At 45.9% G+C, this 26,344-nt stretch overlaps 1 protein-coding gene and 1 pseudogene across 2 annotated transcripts in view; both read right to left on the bottom strand.

Annotated features, from left to right (window-relative positions):
* The window catches only part of LOC144178625 (uncharacterized), a 436,372-nt gene that overhangs the window by 268,201 nt on the left and 141,827 nt on the right, over nucleotides 1–26,344 (bottom strand). The gene's annotated exons all lie outside the window — the stretch shown is intronic.
* LOC144178643 (uncharacterized) lies at nucleotides 19,855–22,954 on the bottom strand (annotated as a pseudogene).

Below are 26,344 nucleotides of genomic sequence, written 5' to 3'. Positions count from 1 at the left end.
CCCAGCAGTCGTTCAAGTTGTTTACAGTGCTGCTGCCTCAATCAAAAAAGCTTAACTATCCCGGTTATGTAGGCAAACGAAGAGTTAGAGTAGGTATTGTTAGTTCACTATTTTTCTTTTGAAGTTGCATCAAGCGTCTGCGCGGCAAGCGATCATTTTTGTGTGCACAAGTTGCCCCGCACAACACACGTAATCCTGCGTTGTGATCAGTGGTGTTAGCTTTGCACATTCGAAACGAATGACAGCGCACGGGGGAACTGTTTTCGAATTCGTGGTTTCTCGTATGGGATAGTTTTCGCATTATCAGAATGGCAGATAGGCATTTTCTGCTATGGTTATACGGGAGCTCTCCATACGTGAGCTCGGCTTAACGGGATACCACTGACAGCACCTTTCCCAGCGTTAGGACGTGCGCAATTTTCTCTCTGGCTTGAAATGTTAATAATTATAAAACATCAAATATCCTATTACGCGAGGATTCAGAATCCGCTGTTCATGATGGCTCAAAAGAGCATAATGGCGCACCTCTGTCCTTCAGGAGAAGTGCGATCGAGATTTGTCTCGTCATAAGGAAAAGGACTGTGCCATCCGGTGGAACGAACAGTGGTACAGTAAAAGCTCGTTAATTCGAACTCGGTTAATTCGAACTGACGCCCTGGTTCCGGCCCAGCCCTCTATGTTTCGATGGGGGAAAACTACCGGTAATTCGAACACGTCAGCATCCAGACGGTTAGTTCTAACGGGAATCCCATGCTTTCCATCGCTCTTCGCAGAAACTGTCGTACCAGAGCGATTACAATGTGTTACAAATCCAAACCAAACCAAATTCACTAGAGATGCAAAAGAAAAACAAAACAAGAAAACGACAGAGTAGCGCGTGCTCTACGCTGCCACGACAGCCTATTTCGCTTCCACAGTGGGCGATTAGTTTTAATTTTGATTGAATCGACCCTGGCATGTAAATAAACACGCTTTCGAGCATAAACAGCGGAATTATGTACGATATCTCCAGCTACAAACATGTAGTAGCGCCTATTTCGCGACAACAAGTCAAAAGGTGGCCTCTTGGTGTTCTGCCCGCGCAGTGTGGCCCAATGTCCATTCATTCCCTCCATGTATTCCCTCCCTGTAATAACCCTCAAATGAGGGTTGACAGTATGTTTAAATAAATAAATAAATAAACAAAATTCTAGCGCCCGCCCGCTAATTTGAGCTCCACTTAATTCGAACAATTTTATTGTCCCTTTCGAGTTCGAATTAACCAGATTTTACTGTATCATGTTTTCTGCCTTCAATTTTCTCCCGTTATGCAGTTTTGGTGAGACTGGCACGCATAGATAATTTATCTCCGCCCAGCGAGACATGACAAGGAGGTCGAGAAGGACGCGGCATGCAGGGTGGACATACTTTCTAGTCACGCTCTCAGACCGAAACCGGACCAGGGGCGACGCCATATCAGGGGTTCAACAGGGCCAGACAAGCTGTTTAGATCGGTCACACTGGCGAAATGTTGCGGACCTCTTGTACAAAGCATGCATGTCACGCGTAGTGTCGAAGTTTCTTATGGGCCGTTTAGGAATGCGTAGCCGTGGTGCACTGCAAACAGGAGCATTTCACGTCTCACCCACTTCTGTGCATTCCATGACTTTGTGATGGCTAAAGCCAGGTTGCCTAAACTGGCCACGTTGGGATCAATCGGGATGTAACTTTCACTGGTTCATTGAGCTTAGGCAGGAAAAAGGATCTGGTGAGTTTATGAAGCATTTTATCTTTTGATACGAGCAGGTTGTTAGTAAAGTCACGTATAGGCGGAAAGAATTTGTTTTCCTGTGCTTTTCCTGACTGCTTCAAAATTATATTTTCGGAACTTTTCTCTGGACGATTCCATCGCTAGTTTACTTTACCTGCTCATGATTTCATTTTTTTGCTTAGCTGCTCTCTTGTTTGTCAGCTTCGCTGGTTGAATGGTCAGTTTGTAGGAATGAAGATGGTTGATAGTGAATCCACTTGCTGTAAAACAATAGGCAAGGGGCGTGGTCTTTTTTTCTCTCAAAACTGAGTGATTGCAACTTCTCCAGCAGTGCCGTGATGAGTAGAGCTGGGTATGTCACGCACAGGAAGACGGGTAAATTTGCTTGAATGTGGGACATTTTATGTATAATCTTAGGTTAGCTTGGGCGTCCTGCTGTGCCTATTCGAATTACGCAAATTTACAAAAATAGCACTAGAACATGCTTGATATCCGCCAACACACCGGTTTGTGTTACCTGACGTTATTAGCAGATGAAATTGAAAGAAATATTTTGTGTTGTAGGTCATAGGAACTGCGTTGTAAACACGAGATTATTTTTTTAAATTATAGGTGTTCAACGTTCCTTTAAAATCTTACGTACATAACTCAAACTTATGCTCCTAGAATTATCCCATTTTAGCTTCCTCTGTTAAAAAGTAAAATACGAGAACTCTCGTTAAAATCAGTTCGGCTGCTACTGGTTGTTTTTGGGCAGGCATCCCATTCGTACGCCGTGATGGCGTGGTGGTTTTACTAAAGATTACTGTTGTCAACGAATAACTTAAAAAAGACAAAACACAAGTGCAATAACTAAATAAACACCAGAGAAAAAAATACAAGCAATGTGAACTCAGATGAGAATACTCTAGTAATTGTGATTCAATGCACCGCACCATGCAGACGGAGGTCAATCGCGACAAAAAGAGAGAGAGGAGGGGGGGGGGGGTTAAAGAGGGTGAGGTGCAATACAAAAATTGACCGAAAACTTGTTCCTGTGGTAGTCACAAACGGTTTAGCGGTATAATTGCGGCTCAAAAAAAAAAACAAAAAAAAACGGCCTCGCTCGCTACAACAGTCTTTTTAGGATTAATCTATGACTAAAAAAAAATCTTCTAGTCAAACTAAGAGTGTCGCGCTAGCGAACAACTTTGACTTTTGCTCCAGGACTATAACATTGCCTATGAAACCTTTATCAAAACAGTCCAGCTTTAATGCGACCTCAGAGGTAACTTGGAACCCTTGGCAAACCGAGTCTATCCGCTTATATGAGAAAAGCCACAAGATGGCGCTAGGGTTTCATAAAATCGCTTAAGCATACCCCCCCTCCCCCCCAGAAGCGCAGAGCGATCGAAAATGAAAACATGGCATGCAAGGCATGAAAAGTAAACATCTTCTAGGGAGACTGCGTGTGCTTATTTACTAAACCGTATGCATTATTCAGATTTCCAAGCTCAGAGAGAGTTTTCTGTGAAATCCACAGCGGGTAGCAAACGAGGAGCGGGTGTTCAGAAAAAAAAGCCTACAGCTGAAGAAAGACGATTCCACCCTTGAAAAAAAAAAAAAAAAAAAGCGTCGCCACTGGGACCCGAGCGGGACTTACGAATGCATGCGTGCCATAAAAAGGACTCAGACTGCCGCGTCCCTGTGTGTGTATGCTTTCGTAGCAGGTTCGTAATGAGATTTTTCCTGGCCATTTCTTGGCACTCCCCGTCGTTTTATTTATTTCAGCTTAATAAGACGCAAAAGCTACTCTAAGGGGAATCAATTGTTGTCTGGTTTTTAGGCAAGTACTTGCTTACTCCTCTTTCTGAGTAAGTTTCAAAAGGCCAATAACGTTTGAATCAAGACGATACCATCGCAAATACAGTGAAAAGCGAAATATTTGGTTGTGCCAATTTTTATCAATAGTAAGCGAAAAGCAACGACGCAAATAACGAAGAGAAATAGACAAGTGAAATGCAATATAATGGCGGTGGAAGGATAAAACTTACACTAGCACTTCTTACCATAATTGCGAAGGAATAAGATCTTTCTCATCTGTATATTCACCCGATGACTATTTTACCTTACTCATGAGTAAAAGACGTAGCCTTTCATCTTAATATTTAGAGCCCATGCTGATTACTCTACACGAGCTCTCCGTAGCATTTATCCCCACTTTTGCTTTCAGTAATAAACAGAAAGTTGTTATGGTAAAGGTCCAACATTTTCAACAAGCTTTTCAACACCGACTGGGGTTTCTTTGGGAAAAAATCGAAATTCTATTTTTCCAGTTCAGTCCTCTTATTGCCAACTATCGCTTGTACCCGACAATGCCCAGGTGGGCCATTGTACTAACGACACTAATGGGTATAACACGTCTTCACTTATTTGTTAGTTGTCATATTGACTACTTCATCGCCAAGTGGTACACAATTAACAACTCCTGCCTGCTGCCAATGCGTGGGCTCCAACCGGAGGCGTGTCGTGGTAATGGGAAGCGTCTGAAGCTCGTGTTTTATGCAACCCTCGCTAAACAAATTGCCCCAAGATGGTGCGCTCAAGCGAGTGAGTGAGTGAGTGAAAAACGTTGTATTGAACCGGTGAAGTTGGAGTGGTTCCTTATACAAAACCGGTATATGCCTGCTTAAACTTATGTAGACCGTAGCTATAAAATCTGGCTTAGTGTCATCGAGGAGCGTAGACGTTACGCTAAAAAAAATTCCGCAGAAGAAACTATAGCAACCTCACTGATGGGCGTAGCTATATTAGCAACAGGGAAAGGCTCAGAGAGCAAGACATCTTAGTTACCATTTCTGGGATTTATAAACTTTTCATTATTCTTTTCGTGTCTGTGCCGTAAACCTTCTTGCAGAAACGTCGTAAAGGCATAACTATACTGTAGCCCTTCCTGTCTGAAAGTCAAAATGTCAATATGTGAAGCCTGTTGATATAACCACAGGAAACAAAGCATATGAAGCATCTTGATGCACCCGTGGGTGTTTGGACACATTGAAACCGGGTGCGTTTTTGGGGGGATGTGATGAGTTTGCAGGCGCTCCAAGAAGCAAGAGTTTGGTTTTCATATCAATGAAGCGGATGGCGCAAGGTGGCTGAGCGAAGAAAAGAGCTCCAATCGTTGCACACGTGATCACTTACTAAGCGAACTTCAAAGTTACTTGGGACTTTACGAAGTGGAGCGTAGATTACTATTGGGAAGTTGGGTGTCCTGAGAGCTGTATGAGACTGTACGAGTCTTTTGTCCCAGTGAAATTTGACTCAACGTATCCTGGTCAGGCCGTTCTACCGCGAAATCTCGCGTGAAAATATTTCTAGAAAAATAAATAATACAAAATTGTGTGGAGTAAAAAATAAAAAATCATGGGACGTTCAACGCCAGTCAGAAAAATTCTACCATCGAGCCATGGAGGCAACATCGAAAAAATAGGTCGCATCGGTATCCGAGGATGTTGAACCTAGCGCTGCCTTCTTGTGATGGTCCTCAGAATATAATACAACTTTTCTTTTCGTGTTTCAGTTACACACTCTCTGCGATAGTTCTGCAGCGAAAGCGCTTTGCTGCTTTTCACACGGTTCCCGGGTCTACTCGCCGCCCCTGGGGCTGAAAACAGGAGACAAGTTCCAAGGGGCCACGTACAGGACCTGGCTATAATGAAATCGCTTTATATGAAATCTCACTTGATACAAAACCTTGCAAGGCACCCATTCCGGTGGTGAGCCTTAATGTACCGCAGGATTCAGCACATTCAAAGAAACGTTCGTTGCAAGCTCATATACAACACTGCCGTAACACAAACGGGACCTCACTAAAGTGTTGAGAAGACACAGGAGGCACGGTGCATGTGCAAGACTGGCGGTGGCACAGAGTTTCGCACTAATACATACTAGAGGGAAATGTGGCGCCACTGTCTAGGCGAGCTGCGCTTAAGCGAGCTTTTCTTCATGCACTGGAAAAGCACGCTGCACTTGTCATTGGCATGGCTCATGAATAGGCTGAAAAGTGGGCTCTGGCTGCAAAAAACTAAAAGTGTTAATGTAAAAGATTATTCAGATTTGTACTGTTACAATAAAGTTGAAGGTCGAAAAAGAATTATTTGCCAAGAATTATTTAGAAGCTTCATGCAAGATGAACAAGAAAAATGTGTTACCTTTCTTTGTTGATTTTGTCTTCGATACAACAAAAGAAGCCTTGGGGCTAGTCAGGCGAAGCAGGTAAAGAAATTCGCAAGCTGCGAAGGCAGCGCCCACGACTGCCCGCGATTGCAGCGCCAGATTTCCGTCTAATATACATTAGTATGAAATTCTATGGATGATGGAGCTGTTTAAATATGCTCATTGTTATTCTGCACCGTATTTTCAAGTTTGTTTAGTATAGAACGAATGGTAGCTTTTGATACACTAGGGCGGTGAAACACATGTTTTCCCTCTTCACATGTACTATTTTGTTATATTGGGCGCCTGGTTGGATGTGATACTGTCTGCAAAAAAATCAAATGCAGGTGCACCTTTCAGTATCGATTAAAAATCTGTTTCTTTCGCCCACGTTGACAGCTCCTTTACGCCTTGCTGGATCAAGCGCTCGCAGACGAGAAGAAGCAGGCGAAAAGTTAACGCACTTTGAAAAAATAATTGCCGCACACATTTGAAATTTACACGCAATATGGTAAACCTTATGAGTTATGGGTGGAGAAAGATTGAAGCGCGGCGGGTAATTACCCGGTTTCTGGAAAAAAATGATATTAGAAGCATAGCGAAGCATGCGGTATACGCTTTTTTTTTTACGGGTAGAAAGAGATGATGCGCCGCGTTAAGTTGCAAGGAATAGGGTGCACGTTAGGGCTTGTACGAAGAAAAAAGTTTGAAGCTTAGCTTCCCGTTAGTTTTCCCTTTTTCGAGGAAACTTACTAAGCGAGCTTTTGCCACTTTTTGAGGCGTCGAACGATGCGCGCTCAGTTTTTGCCCACGGTGCTAAAACAGTCCGGCAAAAAATGCAAATTTGAAATAAATGCGGGGAATGTTATCAGTGGTGCGATGTAAAAGTTTAGAATAGCTGGCGTAAATATGGCCGTTCGAGTAATCAATTCGAATGCAAGTACAAGAAAACATGCTTTACGAAGCACGCTGCGTTTTTCTGCTCGGTGTCATAGGAGAATAGCTGGTTCTTTTTTTATTGAACCAATTGAATTGCCCGTACATAAGCTTGTAACGTTTTTTTTTATTGCGGGTGAAGCCAGGCAGAAGAGATAGTTAATTGCAAATGAAATATTTTAATGAAAATCCATTAGAAAACGGGATGAAAAATTGTGACGTTTTATTCGGGAGCAAGGCGGCAAGTGAATGAGCGAGTGAATGAATAAACTTTATGTAGACGGGCTTCAGGCGCTGGTGGTTGGGCGCCCGGCCGGTGGGGGCCTCCTCTAGTCCGGGAAGCCCTGGTCCACGCTGGCTGTCCTAGCCCTCTCCACCATGGGCTACGCCGGACTGAGAGCTAGGTCGGAGCTGGCCAGCTGGCCCGCCCACTGCTCGTACGTTGGGGGAGGATTTGGGGTAAGGATTGGGGTTTTCTGACACTCCCATACCACGTGGTACAGGGTGCCGGGTTGGGGACGGTAATTACACGTAGAGTAGTAGAGGGTGGGGTACATGGCATGGAGGATAGTGTGGTGAGGATAGGAATTTGTCTGAAGTCGGCGAAAGGCAGTCGCCTCTGCTCTGAATAAATGGGGATGTGGTGGTGGGAAGCGTCGTCATTCGTGGCGGTAATGGGCGAGGATGTCCGTGTATGAATTAAGAGTAGCGGGCTTGGGAGATAGAAGGGGCTGCGTGACGTCGCCTTCTTGAGAAACGGCCCGGTGGGTAAAAACGCGGGCAGCGGCGTGTGCCGCCTCGTTCCCCTCGAAGGAGTCGTGTGCGGGGGTCCAGATGATGTGCATTTCCGGGAGCTGGGGCACACTTCAACGCATCCCTCCAACCACCCGGCAGTACATCAAAGTCGCACCCACTCCTACAAATATGCACCCCATTTAAACAAGGCACGTCGAGAAGCCCGGATACGAGCCGTTAGAAAACGCTTTCCGTACTCTCCCTGTCTTCGTTACACGGATTCCTCTCCATACCACCAACAATCCGCCCATGCCGTGAGTGTCACCGACGCCAACGGTGCAGAACAGACGGCCGCTACAGTTCCCACGACATCCCACGCCACGAGGCAGCAGAAGTTGCCGCCGCTCTAGCCACCAGCACTGGAAGCGGCTACCTCGCTATAATGACAGACTCACAAGCCGCCTGCCGCAACTTCCTGCTAGGTCGCATAACACCGACGGCCTTAAAAATTCGGCGAAGGCGGCAAGGAATAAAGTTATGCTGCGTTAGTAGCTACCCATTTCTCTACGTGTTTCATTGTTGCAGCCGTAACATTTTCGGAAGGCAAATAAATCCCCTCATCCCTGCCGAACGAGTCGGGGATAAATGACGTTTCAGCTCAAGGAAAATAAATGACTCGGGCAAAGGGGTTCATACGTCTCGGGCAGCGGCTTTTCGGCTTCACCTTTGCTTGTTTTCAGCCCGCCGTTTTAATTCAACCCATTACTCTTATCAAGGTAGAGGCTTATCAAGGTATGCTTGGTAGAGGCTTGGTAGAGGCTTATCAAGGTATGCTTGGCTACCCGTACCGCACCGTATCGGCAGAGAGTTTTTTGTATTTACTTCGTCTTGGCTTTGTCCGAAACAGTCACTTTCACTTCAGAAACCCCTTCACAGCTTTCACCCTTATAGGACAAATTTTGGTCTAGAAGTGAACATTTATTTTCGCCATTTGATTTGGTTACTAGGCATGGTGGCGAAAACACGGATAAAAGCCAACTTTTTGACGTCTTTTCAAAAAGGCTTCGGCACTCACAGAATAGAGCTGAACCAAACCGGCTCCTTTTATTACAACCCCTTCCACCCTCCTAAACATTAGTGTCAAGGCAAAATGTGAAACACGGATTCGCATAAGGTAGCATTAACTATCACATGACATTTACCTTTTACGAAGGTTTAGATTATGGCATTTCGGTAGCTTAGCTACATTTTGGTTTATTTCCCGGCGATGTGTAGCCTTATTTACAACTTCCATTTAAGTTATTTTGCTACTCCACTGCGTTGAGTTACGACTCATTAAGCCGGGTTTCATAATATTTTAAAGCTGAGTAGCCACAGTCCCAAAATTCGCTGTAGTTTATGCGAATTTCTTCTCGTCTCTTCCCGCTCGCTGCTGTCGTTGTCGTTTTGCATCATGCGTTAGCTCTTTATTTATATCTTCATTCGCACTGCAGCGTCGGGAAAAGTGTGACAAGACTTTCTATACGCAGCTAAGCAACAAACCGAACAAGGTGACTCGAAGGCCATTAGTTCCACATTGTTTTGATTGATGTGCTTCGTATTCTCTCTGCCCCTTCAGCCGAACAGCGGCGCTGAGATAAGGAACCGTGAAAGACGACGCTTTCCCTCTCGCGACTTCGTGGCTGTGCGTGCGTATGTAACACAAGGTGCTTGTGCGCATTTGTGCGCTTACCGTCACTGAGGCTGAGTACAGCACGCCATGAACAAAGAAGCGGACAGAGAACGCGCTGTTCAGCGGGAAAGCGGTCGCCAGGAACACCGTAGCTTCCCCAGAGTAGATCGTTACAAAGAAAAAGGCGCGGAAAGACAAAAAAGGTAGAAAGGGCTAGGGTGGCTAGAACAAGGGGACACCTCTTTTTTACAAGCGCCAGAATGCGCTAAAAGTGAACGCAAGAGCCTCAAATACCCTCTTTCTTTTCTCTCTACGCAGGTGCGCCCCTGTAAGGTGGCGCGGAAAAGAATAAAGACCCATGATGAAAAATGGTGCCCCGTAACAAGGCAATCAAGAAAAGTGCTCGGAGAAACACTGACTTATCACAAAATGGCAAAATGGCTTGGTTGTGGCACTGGAATTAGTTTCTAATGGTGTGTGAATCAGCCGAAGTGAACGCTGGAAACTTTTATGACTAGTAATGCGATGGCTCTCTGCAATCGTACGGGAGTATGTACAAGCCGATATATTTACACAAATTATTCACATTCAGATTTAAAAAAAAATGCTGGCACAGAAGCTTTAAAATACAGAGCTGGATTTGGAACCTAGATTGATATGGATGAAATAGTAAGAATTAGGAGGCAGTGAAGTGAATTTGTCACAACCCGCCGCGGTGGCTCAGTGGCTAAGGCGTTGCGCTGCTGAGCACGAAGTTGCGGGTTCGATTCCCGGCCGCGGCGGCCGCTTTTCTGATGGAGGCGAAAAGCAAAAACGCCCGTGTGTACGAGATTTCGCCGCACGTTAAAGATCCCCAGGTGGTCAAAATTAATCCGGAGCCCTCCACTACGGCGCGCCTCATCGCCTGCGTTGCGTCGGCGCGTTAAACCCTACAATCAATCAAATCAAATCAATGAATTTGTCACAGCTTTATTTCTGGCTACAATGTGCCGTTTAGCCCGCCTCATCTGTTTTTGGTCTAATTAAGTGAAGCTCAATGACTCGGAGCCACGGTTTTCTTTAGGCTCAGCGACTCGGAGCCACGGTTTTCGGTAATTGTCAACAAAAAAAAAAAGGGGGGGGGGGGGGAAGGGGGGGGGGGGTGCTATTCGCTTTTCGCGGCCCCGGCACCAACTCCCGCAATGTCGCCACTCCATATCGCCAGTTGTTTTAATGCTGTCTGGGCGTTAAAAATTGCGGTTTCTACCCCTCTCGTAAGCTGTTTAGCAGTGCCATCATAGCTTTCAAGGAACGACACTTAATAAACCTGCGAAGCCAACTACAAAGGATTTAAAGCGCAATTCCGTGCGCTTTGATGGGATCAGGAAATCGCAGTCATTAGAAGTATAGCAGCCATAGAATATCTAAATCTTGGCACGCTGTTCAACGACACATTTTAAGCGAAGCTAATTACTCTGGAAACAAAGAAAACGACTCGTTTCAGGTAGCGTCATTCTTACCTTCAAGCTGAGCCATGGTCAAGCCAGCGCCTCGTGTGGTTGCGCAGTGAAAGTATCTAACCGCTCATTCGTTCCAACGGACTAGTGCGGAGAGGGGGATACGGGTAAAGACAAACATGATGCGCAGTGCTAACGCTGAGCAGAAAAACAGCTCTTGTGGTCTTATGATGACGTCAATGCATGTGACCACCCTGTGTTGCGTGAATCATGCAAGTGAAAGGGGGGAGGGGGGGGGTACTCAAACTGGATTCAGTACTACACAGAATAGAGGAGGAAGAAAATAATGGAAGCAGTATTACAACTTCATCGTGCCCTATCAGTAGTTGTCTACGTTGCACAGCGCTGCCGCCCCTGCGGTATTAGTAAATATTTTGTGCTTGAAGCGACATGAAAGCCGGTCCTGAGCCCGAAAGACTTGCAAAGCAGTTCGGTCTTGTTTTACCAAGTAACACATACAGGTATCAAGCAGACATAAAATCCCATTCTCGGGATGTTTGTTCGTATTCTGTTTGCTTGCCAACGCAAGTTTTCATGTTTTATAAATGTAGAGACAGTAAGCACTACTCGGCTCTGCATCTGTTTTTAAAAGAAGCTCTTTTCAGTACTAAGGAATATATTTAGTACTTCTCGTTCATATAGAAGCGTGTTAATTAATTGTGGCATTTAAAATGAAAGTTATGGTGCGATAAAAATAATTAATGTCCTACGGTGACTTTCAAATATTCATGGTTTAACAAAATAGGCCTTCGTTACCCAAATCATCATGGATGGTGGCAGAGCAGTGCTCCCGTTTGATTTACCACACTTCCATGAAGACGTTCGTCAGCCTAAGGTTGTGTAGCTATAGAGCACTGTCCCACCTTACACGAAAGAAATCGCATGAAGCAGACTAAGAAGGGCTCGGGTGTACGCTAATTTGTGAAAACATAATTTTGAGCCCTTCTACGCTTTTGCCCTCTACTCTCAAGCGGTGGGACAAGGCTGCCGTTATTACTGATACATGAATTGGTACCTAGTTCCTATTATTTGGCGTTAATTCTTCATGAACCCAATAACATGATACTACAAACGAATAGCCTCATCTACAGTTCACTTGGTGGTTTTTATGCACGCGCTTTATTTTTAGCTTCTTTTTGTTTTCACCTTCTTTTTCTCCCCCATTACTTCCTGCTTAATCTCAACTTTCATCGCCTCCAGCGCTGCGCGAGAAAAGCAAAATAAGCGTTCGCAAAAGGAGTTTTCTTCAATGCCCATAATGCTGCTCCTCCAACACTTCCAAGCAGGAAATCAGTCACAGAAAACAGCGAAGAAGAAATCACCGACGTAGACGCTCCCGCTCCAGTTCCGGTGCTTTTGTATACGCGCCCCTACCAGTCATGCTCTTCGGTCTTCTCTCCCGGCGAACAAATAGGTGGTCCCCTGTTCCGGCTGTACAGGAAGATCCTCTCACTGAAACCTCTTTTCAAGGCGGCTATCGAGCTCCCGAACGATGTTTGTTTGTTTTGTGTGGAAGTTTCGGTGCATTTTTGCTCTCTGTGCACCATTCACCTAAGCATCCGCCGCTGCAGTCACTTCGTTTCGATGCTTTTCTTCTCAGCCGATAGGTGTCTGACGCCAAGGCCACGGCCCGCTGACCCAGTTCTCAATCATTCCAGCCGCCGCAAAATGCAGGCTTAGAGGAACGGGTTTTGGACTCAAAGCATCGCATACAATCGGTGGATAATACAGTGGCCATGATAAAAAAAAAAAACGGGCTTTGCCGGCTTCTCTTATCTCACAACCACACGCAGAAAATTCTACCTTGGGACCCGCCATCTGACGTTGGAAAGCTCACAAATTTGTCAGAAATAAGCACAAAGAAAAGTCCGAGTAAAAAGACCAGCTGAGGCTCATATAGCTCAAAGCCCTTGTCTATTTAACATGGATTTCCAACACAAGAATACACTGCTCATCACCCCAACTCGCGAAATCATGTGAAGGTTTTGGGCTATAATTGCGAGAACACATTCACCGTTTTCGGCAGTTTAATGACGCCTAAGGGGACGCCTGGCTAAAACCGAATCCTTCCGTTTTGTCGGAAGTGCGAGTTAGTGATTCACCATATGACTCTATTTTATTTAGTGCACTTCCACACCCATTGTATTTGTCCTCTGGAAATTGCAGCTTAGAAACGGATCATGGCTATTGAAGCGCGGTGTAGTGTCTTGACGCGCCAAATAAGGCGAGTGCGGAGGGCGAGAAAAGAAGGCCTCGTGCGTGATCGCCGCCTACACACGGACATATCGGGCCTCATGGCGCCATGGAGGGGACGTTCCAGGAGGTTGGTCTCGTATATTTTGAGTCCTCTCATCCGTACTCCACCGACAGACAGAACGCGGTCATGAATATTTCAGCGCGGTTTTCGACGTAATCCTTCATGATGCCAAGTGGGAAGAACGAAAGGACTCAAGAAGAAGAAAAACACGTATTCATGGCCTCCAAGAAAGCGACATAAGCAGAACGTGCACTACTTTTACTCACCATACAAACACCATGTTTGTAAGAAATAGAAATGCACGAAAAAAGTGGCACAAAGAGATAAAAAACTACAGGCGGACGATGTTCCTTCAGGCAGCAATCGATAGCCTGGTTTCATCCAGACGGCTGCTTTTGTTAGTGTCGAACGCCTTTGAACATAGAAACCCCGACGCCATACGAGTGCCATTTGCTTTGCGTCTTGCTCCCTCACGTTCGAAGCGAACGTACCTCGAATGCTCATTTTTTTTTTGGCACTTCTTTTTCCCTCGCTATTTCGCAGTGGTGTTATACGAACGGCCTAGAGTACCGGCCAGAAACTGTGCTCATGTCCGACGCAGCGGCGTGTTCTTTACGTTCGGCAATGGTTGCATCCGTGGAGACGAGAATGCACCAATATGTAAGATAAAAAGAGCAAAGTGATCACGTAAGAAGAAGGCGTGTTTGTCTACTCAGTTCTCGTCTGCGAGGCACTATTACCCTTGGTATCTTGTTATTTAGCACGAGGAGGAACAGCAGTGTCGACACAGAATGCGGAAATGAGCGACCGCAAGTGCTGCAGTCCTTGGCATGGTACTTGAACGTTGTTGAATTTTTGTTAATGTCATGCCAACTGCGAGTTGTATTGTCATGCGAGTTGTATTGGTATTTTTGCCCTACAACACTTTTTTATTTTTGGTGGGCACATCTTAGGCAGAGTAGACAGACCATTAAAAAGAATTTTGATATTATTTTACACTGCTGCCATTGGTTTCCCGGCAGCCACATAGGAAAGAAAAGTTGGGGCGCTGTTTATATAAACGAGCAAGATTTCTGAAGACGCTGAATAGCGCTTCAAATCAGTCATTGTTTGTTTTTAACGATAACAGGCTCTTCCGCTGTTCCGATTGCAACTCAGCCTGGAAAGGTTGGAGGAATCAGTTCTTTCTCGCAGGAGGACTCTGCGCTTCGCGTTGAAAGCCGCCTGAAGTGGTAACGTCAGCAACGTACCTCGCGTGATGTCCCTGTTTCTGAAAGGGCCCTTTCCCAGCTTTTACTCGGACGGCCTATGTGGAACCATAGTTTATTTTTAACAGCAGAGCTGTAAGCGTGAGCTGGGTTCGTCTGCGTTTGACTAACAAAATACTAAGAAAAATGACGAACGCACGTGAGCGCGCGTCTCGTGAGGAGCGAACGGCGTCATCTAGGCTAGTGCTTGCGACAAGTGCGGAGCTCGCAAAAGAATATCGTAAAAAATACCAAGTGCACGTGAGCTTTCGCCTCGTGTCGAACGCCCGGAATCATCCAACTCGACCTTCAAGAACACACTGCCCTGCGTTCGTGACGTAATATATCGCGCGCTCTTCTCTTCGCCAGACCACGTGCGTTCTCGCGAGAAGTGGGGAGCACAGAGCAGCTCACACTACAGGCGAAGAGTTCACGAAGCCGGTTGCCGCCGGTTCTAGCGCGAGCTAAGGAGGACAATTTAGGGAGAGATGTAAAGCCGGCACGTAAAACGAAGGGCCTGCCAATCAAGAAGAACTTTAAAGGAGCCATGAGGACAAAACACGAGTTCGGTTCATTCGAAAGATTGCCTTGATATAATCATACTGACGCCACTGTTAACGCACACTTCGCTCAAATAACCTACATAACCAGGAAAAAACGGGATGGTCATGCGACCCACTATCTCTTTTCCCGCAACATAACCTGTGATGTCATATGAGCCAAGCTGTGCGATTGGCTGAGGACGGAAAAAGCAAACGCAAATTAGGCATGGCTTATAAGCTTTCAGAACGAACTATTTGCGCGTAAGTGTAATGCATATTCATTTTACAGTAGTAGGAATGGTGCGGTAAACAATGAAAGTTGCGAAAACGCACGTAAGCATAGAAGTACCGATGCGCACTGTTGTTGGTACTGGGCGCACTATGCTTGTTTTAGCTGCCCAGCATTTTTACAGGACACCGGTCGATTGGCCTAAGCGGCGTTCTTTTACGTGACCGTGTTTGTCGAGGATACCCCAGGTTTCACGAGACGATCACTTTTTACAGTAACAAAAACAAGCCAGGTGCAAATACGCTCAAAAACAAAGCAACGGCGGACAACGGTTCATGGATTACTATAGCAGCGCCATCTGGGAGGGCTGACAGACAGCAAGGCCGCAAACTCGAATGACGCAGTGGAAGTTTCCTTGAACACACGCGCTTCTGATGTCATTGCTGACAGTACGAAAACCAGACAAGAGCTGGGGGCACTATGAAACGAGAAATCTTTCGAATAAAACAAACTTGTATTCTGTCTTCATGGCTCCTTTAAGTGGCAAGGTAGGACATCTATACGAGGTGCAACCGTCGGGTCTTCGACGAAGAGAGAGGGGCCGCCAGTTGTGCTGCTTCTTCAGCGTTGCATCACTAGCGGAAGCTGCGCCATTTTTTTCTTTGAATGCATTGTAAACATATTAAGCAAAATGCGTCTCTGGGACGTAGTTCATGAGCTTAAAAATTACAAGGAACCGTAAGCATGAACTATGATTTATGTAATGCGAAAACACTGGTGTTGAACAGCCGATTTTGTTGTTCATTTCTATAGAGTTTCTTACAATATACACTAGAGAGGAATCCTGCGCTAGCGTCTATGCGGCTCACATCAAGGCCGTCTGTGTCGTCATGGACCACCATTATACATCGCGGTCACCTTAGGTTCATCATTGGCTTGGATTGAAACGTTTTAGTGACCTTAAATGTAAAGAAAGTGCCACAAAAACGTGAAGAATAGTGTGCAATTATGTAAGTGGAAAATAAAAACAGGCTGTTTTAAAACTAAGGAAAAAGGAAGTAAAGCGTATTTTTGCCAGAATGGTTGTGCCTGCTATTCCGCAGGCCAAGGTTGTAGTTACGAACAAGGTTAATATTTGGGGGGAAACTCATTAGCGACTAAGATTTTATTAATTTTGCCATTATTTCAAATAAAGAGTTGTTTGAAGAGTTTGGAAAGTTTTTTTGAGCGTGCCTATGAAAACGTTGCCTCCGCGGTAAACCGGTGCACCGACCGCCAGCTAGTTTAACAAGAAAAAAGAAAACATGGCGTTAAACAGTCGTGCACGATGACAAGATAGGACGCATACAAGCGCCCGTATCTATCGTATCCTCGTGGTCGTATCTTGTTTTCGTCGAAGTCCGTTTTGTTTCTTCTTTTCGTCGGCTACAACTTTCGCGGCGGCGTATTACCCGCTGTCATGCGTCCTTCGACTGCGGCATGAGCAACGTCAGGTGCGATCACGCCCTGCCTGCTGTTTCACCGAACACGGCTACCACAGAACAGGGGCTTCCTTGTAGCTCGTAAACGTGTTAATGCATACTGAAGAAAGCAAATCCCCAAAACTGCTTAAGAATCCAATTGTCATGCCAAGCCCAAGCCAAAAAGGGGGGTCTTCCCGTGAACCCCCACGACGACATGGCTTACAAGGCGCAGTTTCCTCTCTAGTATACTTACTAAGAAACTCCATGGCTCATTTCATCATCGTCATCTTCATCACCACCACCACCATCATCATCATCACACCATTTTCTTTTGTATCTTTATCTTCTTGCCTCTGTTAATTGTTGTGACTGAGAATCTTGGAACATAGCCCTTGTTAGGCCTATATCTACGCTTCTCATTACGTTATCTTAACGCTGAGCCTTGGGACGTGCCAAGTGACGCTAACTTCAAAAGAAAGAGCAAAAACATCCAGATGCATGTGCCGGTTGACGATGTAGCGGGTGCTGCTTGACTGCTTCCAGTTATCGGTTTCGTATTTGCGCCCAGCCATCTCGGTGTTCTCTTTTTCATTAGGGATCAGAGCCCACCGTAAGGCTTAATGTCAGGCCGGCCCATCCCCACGTTCGCCCTGCTGGCGCTCCATTTGTAGGTGCAGCGCCATATGATCGCAGTATTCCGTGAATGCCGCGTGATTGCGCTACAAACGGAATCCCGCACATACCCGCATTCCCATCGACAACCAATGAAAACAACTAGCGGGAACGTACATTGCTCTTGGCCTAATTGCTTTTTCTGTAATGAATATGCTGCAATAACTCCTGTTAGCCTCAGTGCATAGCATACGTTTCTAAGTCGGAGACTACAATTTATTAACGATTTCATTCTGGTGGATACCAGAAACATATTGGGACATAAATATCTCGCGAGGTCTGCTGGCTTTACAAAAAAAAACCACTGCTCCTATTTTTATACAGACAAGGCCATGGGGTCACCCTTTTGGATGCGAGATTGTTTCGCAATTTGGAGGCCCTGGGTTTTATTCTCTTCCGTCCCGAACTATGGTTATTTTCACGGCACAACTCAGGGGAAGAAAACGCCTCATAGCCTCGAAAGCGATCGCCCGGGAATCATCGCGCGAAACAGCAATTGCCCTTAGGAAAAGAAAAGGTAATGCCCGTACCATATACCATTTTAAGGGCCGTCATATTCCTAAAACGCTGACCTATACACATAAGCGTAATATTCTACCGCAATAGAAAAACAAAGAAACATCTCCCTCACCAGCGTACCCATACACAGCGGTTGCGGACACACACAGCTACGGAAGTCCTTTCATAATGGATATAAAGCCATCGCTTCGAGCTTTACCTCGCTTCCACCCCTATTTCCCCCTACATTATCTCTAGGTATACACCCGTGCTACTTTATGATGGAGAAAACAGAAGCTGGTAGCATGTTCCTTACATCGCGATCATATATCAGTGGTTCGATTGCCCCACTTAGCTTCGGATTTCTTTCTGCCTGGTGCTTATTTAGTATCGCCTCTGAAGCGCTCGCCCTGCTTCAGCGGCAGCTCCCCTTTTTCCACATGCGTTTTTTCTCTCTTTGGCGCAGGTCGAGAAGTTTGGTGGTACTTTATATCTTTAGAAAATCGCTCTTATCATTGCTGGAAACCGCCCGACCCCGCTCTCTTCTGGGGATGTTTTGCTCTCATCTCTACAGCCTTTGTGCCCCGTTGCTCGTGTTTCATAAGAAAGATAAGTGCTGCTGCGCAGACCAAATTCTGCGATATAAGTAAGAAAGGAGACGAGAAGAAACAGTTGCAGCACAGATCTCACATGGCAGCTTCCATTTATTGGCTCAGACTCTTCGACGTTCTCTTCTGCGGCTGCTTTCTTGCTTTCCGACTCTGGTTATTTTCTCTCTCTCCCTCTCCCCATTCCTATTTCTTATATTGTTCCTGCATTCCCTTTTTGGAGTGGCGCTTCCCTACAAAGCTCGTTGAGAGTATCCCAACGTACACAATAAAGCGTCTCTTTTCCGCTGGACTTTCTCCCCACGACGGCGAAACGAAAACTCTCGACTTCATAGAGACTCTTGATATTAAAGCAAGGTCGCAAATGCCCCCCCCCCTTTTATCTATCCATTTCCTTCAATGGCAATCACTCCGCTCAAGGAAAGCGTCATTCAGTTGAAGAAAAAATTCCTTCGCACTTCCCCGAGGGGGAGAGTGTGTAAGTGCGAATGCACAATTGCATTCGCACTTAAAAGAAATATGCATTTATTCACAGACACCTATTTGTGTTGTCGTTGTACTTGATTGCTAGAAGGATCGCTTTGTGGTCCGTGAAATCGACCGTCAAAGGGTCCTGGAGCGTTTTACATAGTTATCTCAGCTTTGAAATTTCGTGTCAGTACTCCTTTAAGCGGGTGCATTAGCCCTTCTCACGCCCGATTCCTGGTCACCCTCACGTGGGTATGTGCCATGAGGAGGCGCCCAACACCCGCTGTCACTGAGCGGAGAGAGGAGGAGGAGAGTAGCGCGCGCCCATCTCCCCCCGTTGCTAGGGAAGACGAGGAGGAAGACGAGGAGCGCGCGCACCCGCAGCTGTTGCTATGCGGACTACGGCGGCGGACGATTCAGGCTCGCTTAAGAAGTGCATTCGCACTTAAAAAACTGTTAGAGACGCGGTTTTCTGCTGTAGGTGGCGGTGAGACGGTAAGCTGTGATCCTGCCAAAACGATTATGAAGTTGTGCGAAAATATAAATAAAAACGTGTGCCGCAGTTTTCTATGGACTTAATGGGAGTCATTGAACTGAAAACAGGACTGCAGTATTCGATGATAAGTAGAAAGAAACATGTAAAGTTATTATCGTTACTGACATAATACTTCGTGGTGGTAAACAAAACGACCATAAATATATACTCTAAACAAAAAATAATTAAAAACAAAATACTAGCTATGTACAAGGCACTCCTATTCAAAAAAATGTATGGAAAAGTGGGTTACGGATTTCCTTCAATACTTCAATCAAACAAAAAGAAAGAATTGGATTTAAAGCACACAAAGGACTATATCGCCTGTTTGGGGCTTTATATTAACTACTGGTTAGCCGGAAATAGAAAAGAATTTATGATACAGGGCAGAGGAAGATATCGCACCTTGCCGTATTTAAAAGGAGCGGTGACCCGCTTATATATTTCTTAGACACCTTTTTGGGTGCATGAGATAATGGTCAGCGAATTTAAAGGTGTTCTCAACTTTCTTCTCAAGAAATAATGCTGGAAGATGAGTTACTCTTGGTTGTCTTACCTGTACAGGTCGTTCATTTGAAGCTGGGTATTCTGCAACAAAAAAAAAAATTAGTGCCTCTCCACTCTGTGAAGAAGGATGACCTGCAAAGCAGCATGCCCTCTAGGGAGTGCACGAAACAAAACACGTTTGTTTGTAATCTACGACTGACCATACTTCCTAGCCAATTACCTGAATGAAATTTGGAAAAAGACCCAAGCTTTATCCTAGCGGACAAGCGTAGAGCTGTCTCTTTTCCCCCGCGTCGTAGGCTTTTTACCGTTCGTGTAACACGCCAACCCAATCCATTCTACCACAGATGACACCGGACCGGTCGCATTGGGCTGTTTGACGACCACGTTGAACCTCACGCCAACCCAACGCACATGTCATCAATAAGGGTATGAAACCAATATTTGTTCTTCTTCACCCTACCACCCTCGTCTCCCAACCCGTGCACGCATAAACCGCCAAGCGGTCATGAGCTGGTGCTTAGAAGTGACAGATACGGTCGAACATGCCATTCTGAAAGCCCTTTAAGCTGAACGAGTGATATTGGCCCACGTCGGCGTTCAAAGCGGGCCAGTTGCTGCACATGCGGGAGGGATTCGCAGCTACACGACCAGCTTTAACTTAAGGCGGCAACAGTGGTGGCAGCGGCTTTCCGTGGTTTTCGCGCCCGTTCACGCTTCTGTTCGGCTGACGCATCTTAGCTTTCCGCTCTCACTACAAGCGAGCCACATGCGTCCGTCGTGCATGCCCCCTTTATTTTATCGTTTAATTTTGTCGTGGGTGCGAACCAAGACGGGACACCGACACATTCATCATCCTGCTCGATCACGTGTTGTACGAAAGTTGGTGTGTCCGCAAAAGAAGAGCACAAAAGTAATCAACACAACGCAAATCAACACGGTTTCAAGCGGGCCTAATAGACGCTTCCCGTTTAGTCCAGCTGTTTCAATTTTTAAAACTTTGTCCCTGCTGCTTCAGCCTTTACAAAACCGCAGCCTGTGCTGTGGGGATAAATTGAAATACGAACACTGCACGTGGGTTTTTAGTATATGATCAGCATTCCAAGCGAGGGGCTGCGCCTGCGCACATAGAATAATTTACCAGAGGACGTTCCGGCATTATGCCTGATGTGTGCATACACGGCCCGTCGCCAGGTAGCCCTGCATGTACTGAAAACCTCGCGCACAGTTGTTCGTACTTCAATTTATCACGATAGTACGTCGGTTCTCACCCAAAATTGCCGAAGAGGAAAAAATGCACTCACCTATGCCTCTATTTCTTGTTGTTGTAATATGTATTTATTAATCCTATATACACTCCGTGCCTTGACCTTTGTCATCGCCGGAGGGGGAGATGGGGGAAGGGAGTTGGAGGAAGGGGGGAGGGTGAGTGTCCCGACTAAATGTGGTCCTGTACGGCGGCTTCTCGAACATATACGAGAAGAGAGTCGAGGGCCATCTTCCTGTGTTCTGTAGACCCTTCGGGATGGGTCCACTCCCGCAGCGTTTGTGGCCTGACTTGAGGAGGAATGAGCGCATGTGCGCGGTTTCTCTGGTCTTTCAAGGCAGGGTATCTCCATAGAAGATGGTCAAGGTCAGCGACTTGTGGGCTGTCAGGTGATTCGCAAAGTTTGCAGGTACCGTCGCCGGGGTGTAGACGAAAGCGTGCCATGATGTGCGGCGATACGGCAGTGTTCGTCTGAATGCGTCGGAGTGTGACCGTTGCCCACAGGATGTAGCCGGATGGGATAGGGTCATCCTCTTCGGGTAGACGAAGTCGAAGCGCTGCACGTCGCTCAGCACGTGCTTTGGCGATGGCTTCCTCGTAGTCATACCCTTCCTCTTCCGACTCGTCGGGCAGCAGCTCCAAAGATGGAGGCGTCGACGCTTGGAGAGCGGGGAAGACGTTCGTCGGTCGCGACGGAGGTTTCTGGCAATTATCGGGGTTGGAAAGCATCTCCCGTGCTGCCTTGTGTGCCTCCTCGTTGCCCGGTATCCCGTTATGGCCAGGGACCCAGCGAATTGTAAGTATGCGGCCGAGTTGTCGAAGGTCTCTTGCGACCGCACGAATTCTTGAGACCGTCCGACTGCGCGTGTTATTTTTTCCGCATTCTCTCACGGCTTCCTTGGAGTCCGTGTAGAGAAGGAAAGTGGTTGGTGCCTCAGTCGGGCTTGTGGCGGCAATTCTGTGCGCTTCTTCCGTCGCTAGTAGTAAGGCCCTCAGTACCGCTTCCTTCACAGATGGGGTACCACGGAGAGCCTTGGCTCCTTTAGTTTTGGTCTTGTCGCAGTACCACGCTATGGCGACCTGATTATCTTGAAGAGCTGCGTCAGTGTAAATCCTGCGCACCCCTTCGTCGTCGTCGGCACGCTGGAGCTCTTTCAGGTGTGTCGTTTCTGCTCGTTGGCGACGTGTCGGATGTGCTGCCCTTGTGTTTTTGGGCATGGGCCGGTGATCAACGATGGCTATTTGTTTCCATGGTTCAGGCGGTTGATAGATCGGAGGTTTCTTGTCCAGCGAGTGACCAAGTTGACGAAGAATGGCCCTGCCGGCTTGAGTGCTTTCGAGGCGTAGTAGTTGTGAAGCTCCTAAGCTTTCAGCTCTGTCTTCAATGGTGTTCATTCCTGAGTGAAGGTGGAGGTTATAAACCATTGCGAAGCGAGGAAGACCAGAGACAACCCGCATGGCTTCGCGGTTAAGGTATTCTACAGACTCTCGTTGTTTTTTTTTGTGAGTCTATAGTAGTTATACACGTACGTCGCTTTTGGAACCAACAGGCCGTTTACCAAAATGCGAAGAACGCGTTCATCGGCGCCCCACTTCTTTGAAGTAATCCGACGGATCAGGGAAAGGGTGCTTTTCCACGTAGCGGTCAATTTCTTGAGCCACGCGGGGGCGCCCCCATCCTCGTCTATGTTAAGACCGAGAATGCGGACAGTAGGTCGTTCTTGGATTGGCACTCCATTCATGGTGAGCTTAATCTGGCTCTTTGTTTTGTTTGTGTAGCCGTTTGTTTGCCACTACTACAAAAACAGTTTTCTCGGGAGATGGAGCGAGTCCTACCTATTTTAAGAAAGAAGAGATTGTGTTCAGACCTTGCTGCATTGCTTGTTCTTCTTCGCCTATAGAGCCTCCCTTTGTCCAAAGCATAATTTCATCTGCATAGATCGTGAAACGCAAGCCTTCAATCTCATCCAGGAGTGGGGGAAGGTCAGCCATGACGATATTAAATAGCGTTGCCGATAAGACTGAACCTTGAGGTACTCCGACGCAGTTTGCTGTTTTGGGGCCGAGTGTGTCACCAACCCGTACTCGATAGTGGTGGTCTCGCAGGAAATCTTGTACAAAGTCGAGTGGCTTTCCGTCCAGTCCTCGGTTGCGAGCGCCTTGGATAACTGCCTCATGAGGTACCGAGTCGAATGCTTTTTTACGTCGATGGCTACCACTAGGCGGAGATCACATGATGAGGTGTTAGCTATAACATCCTCTGACAGCAATTTTAAGCTGTCTAGAGTAGAAAGGTGCCTCCGGAACCCCGTTTGACGTGGGTGAAGTTGGCCTGTTGTTTCTAAATGCCACTGAATTCTTGCGAGAACCATCCTCTCCATAAGTTTCATAACATTAGAAATCTAGTTCTTTTTTATACAGAAATCACTCGTTATTACGAAACCACTATATCCGAATTCTAAGCTTTTCGCAGTCCGGTCTGCAATACCGGGAGCACAAATATTTCCCACTTTTTACGAAATACCGCTTTACCGATGTCAGCGGACTGTTCCGAGGGCTTCGTTACAGCGCGGGTCCACTGTGTTGTATCATTGCTCCCCCATATCGCCTTCAAATCTGACTCGCATCGGAAAACAACTACAATCGGATGGTAAGCTAGCCCCCTTTTCCACTCCCCCATCCTTCACGCGCGAGCGCTTACATGTTTACAACTACGCTTTTCCGTTGAGATACCAAACGAGCAAGCAAATTCCAAGCGCTGCAACGAGGTCACATCTAGTTCAATCAAGCGGAGTGACCGGGCTCAAAAGTCACGTAGGTGCTGCGTGGAACGATTCAGATGCAGTAAAGCTTATCAAAGCCATGCGGTGACTGGCGACAAAATGACAGACAATAACGCCGCGCATTGCAAAACATGCGAGAAAATAGGCAGTCACACAGAGAGGTCAACATTTCACTTCGAAAGCGGATTTGCTCGTGACAAAGAATGCGCCCCTTAACTCGATACTTCGCTCTGTTTTCATGGAAAAAATAAAACGTTTCTTTTGCGCCAAGCTTTCTTCTTTTATTCAATTTTTCATGGCTGCCATACTGCATTGACTTTCTGCATGTCCCCCTTTCTGCAGAAAACGTTTGGGGGCTCACCCGCTATTTACGTTGGCGGAAACACGTGCCGCCTCTTTTCTAGTTTGAACTTCAGCCTTTTTGTGTGTGCGCGCATGCGCCAGAAATGAAGCTAATTTTTTAGTGTGTCTTTTACTTTTTGAAGCCTTCGCTGCATGTATTGTGTCTTGGGCAAAAAAAAAACATAAATAGTGATACAAAGAATATTGAGCTATTCCTTCGTGCAAAATTTCAATGCTTTTACAAAGAGCAGAGACTGCAATGTACCAGGTCAATAAGCATCAGTAAGTGAAAAAAAAAAAAAAAAACGAAACAGCTCACAAAAAAATGCCGAGTTTGTTAAGACATGCATCGCGCATATAATTAAGTGAACTTTACAGCCTGGAATCTGGTTTACATTAAAAACGACATTACTGAAAGAATGCCGGCACGAGTCGTTTTAAGCTACACTTATGTGGCCCAGTTCTGCGCTATAAAATAAGGAAAAATCACAGCGAACCCTGCCACAACAAATCCAGAGGGCTGCTCTTAATAATGCGCAAATTTAGGCGCCTTAAGCTCAGCTGCACTAGCAACAGAAGAGAAAGGACACATTTAAAGGGCCGAATGATCCAAGAAAAGGGAGAACTTGCCTTAATAATAATAGTAACTCTGAAATTTTTCTGGAGACCTGTAAACCTGTAAACCTGTAAACCTGGAACTCTATAAAGGATTTTCTACCCTAGGGGTCTTTTTAAAAATTTTGGTAAACACGTTCAGTATTGCTTTCGTGTTGAACAAAGAAACGGTATTACCAGATAAAATAGACGCAAACTGCTGAACGGGTCACGAGTAATGTTTATTTTTTCATATTTTGTTCGTTGCCTCTTTTCTCCTAAGCAACAAATTTATTCTCAAGGTTGCTGCGATGACCAGAACAATCTCGAGAATACCGCCGGCCTATTTCTTCTGGCACGAGGTACTACATCCTAATCGACCCACGGACTAATCATCATTAAACACAGGGGTCGCGGTATATTTCTCTTCATTTGGAACGGAAGATCACACTGCGCACATCCTTTGCAGTCCTCATTAGTTCAAGTTGTAGCACCTAATTGTGACTAGACAAGCATAAAGAGGGAAGCGTTTTGAATAATGAACTGTCGCATTAACAATCCGACGGATGATGGATCGAGTACTCAAGTAAAATGCTAATTGATCGTTTTGTGGTAATATAATGAAGTATTAATATAGTATACTACGGAATATTGTTACTGTGATGGGAAGGAAGACGTGAAGCAAAGATGTATTCACGCGGTATATTTACAACCTTAAGAGCACCGCAGGCTATGGAGCAAGATCCTCTTCTACTTCTAGATCTGTTCCTGAGTGCTAGCGTGCTAGCGTCATCTTCTTTCGGCTGCTACCCGGCACCTGTCCCAATGTTGAGCATAGGCTACGAAATAGGCCTTGCAGTTGTTACTCTTCGGATGAGACACAGTAGCAATATATTTAGATATATTCATTACATTGCCTTCAATTACTCGTCTGTTGGGAGTTCCATTTACTCAGATGTTCACTAATTGAAACAAAAATTTTATAACAAATCTGAGAAAATCTCCGGGACTTGTTTGATGAAAACTTTAAGGGTTCTTATAGCTGTGTACAGTTACACCCTGACGACCCCGCAAAGGCGGTTTTTTGTCTTTGAGCCACTGTGTGGAGCCATTACGGAACATATTAGTCCAATGATTGCGACGAAAAGCGTACGCTTCAAGCAAAGCTCCAGCATACCATCACGGTGAGAAAAAAAAACAGGAACTGAAGGTTATGATCTTTGCGCAACACCACAGGAGGATAGCGCAAAAAAATAAAATAGCGATTAGTGGGAGCGTATGGAGTTTGTCGCTCGCTACTTCAACTCACTCATACCCTTCAAGCGCTTTCACTTAAATCGTTCGCCAGAAACCACGACGCTGCCATGAGCATGTACGAAAGTGTGCCACGAAATATCGTGCCAAATCCAGAAGGAATTCGTTACGGCCTCCCAACTAACAATCAAAAAGGACTTAAAAATATCATCTTGCATTGGCATTCAGGCTTCTATAACGTATTTGCGGAACAGGTGTTTAAAATAAGATGCGATTACTTTTATGTAAAGCAAAC

This window comes from Haemaphysalis longicornis, unplaced genomic scaffold (assembly GCF_048455015.1).
Source record: "Haemaphysalis longicornis isolate Haplotype H1 unplaced genomic scaffold, Haemaphysalis longicornis Haplotype H1 scaffold_4, whole genome shotgun sequence".
NCBI lineage: Eukaryota > Metazoa > Arthropoda > Arachnida > Ixodida > Ixodidae > Haemaphysalis > Haemaphysalis longicornis.
This window is presented reverse-complemented; position numbering and strand designations above follow the sequence as displayed.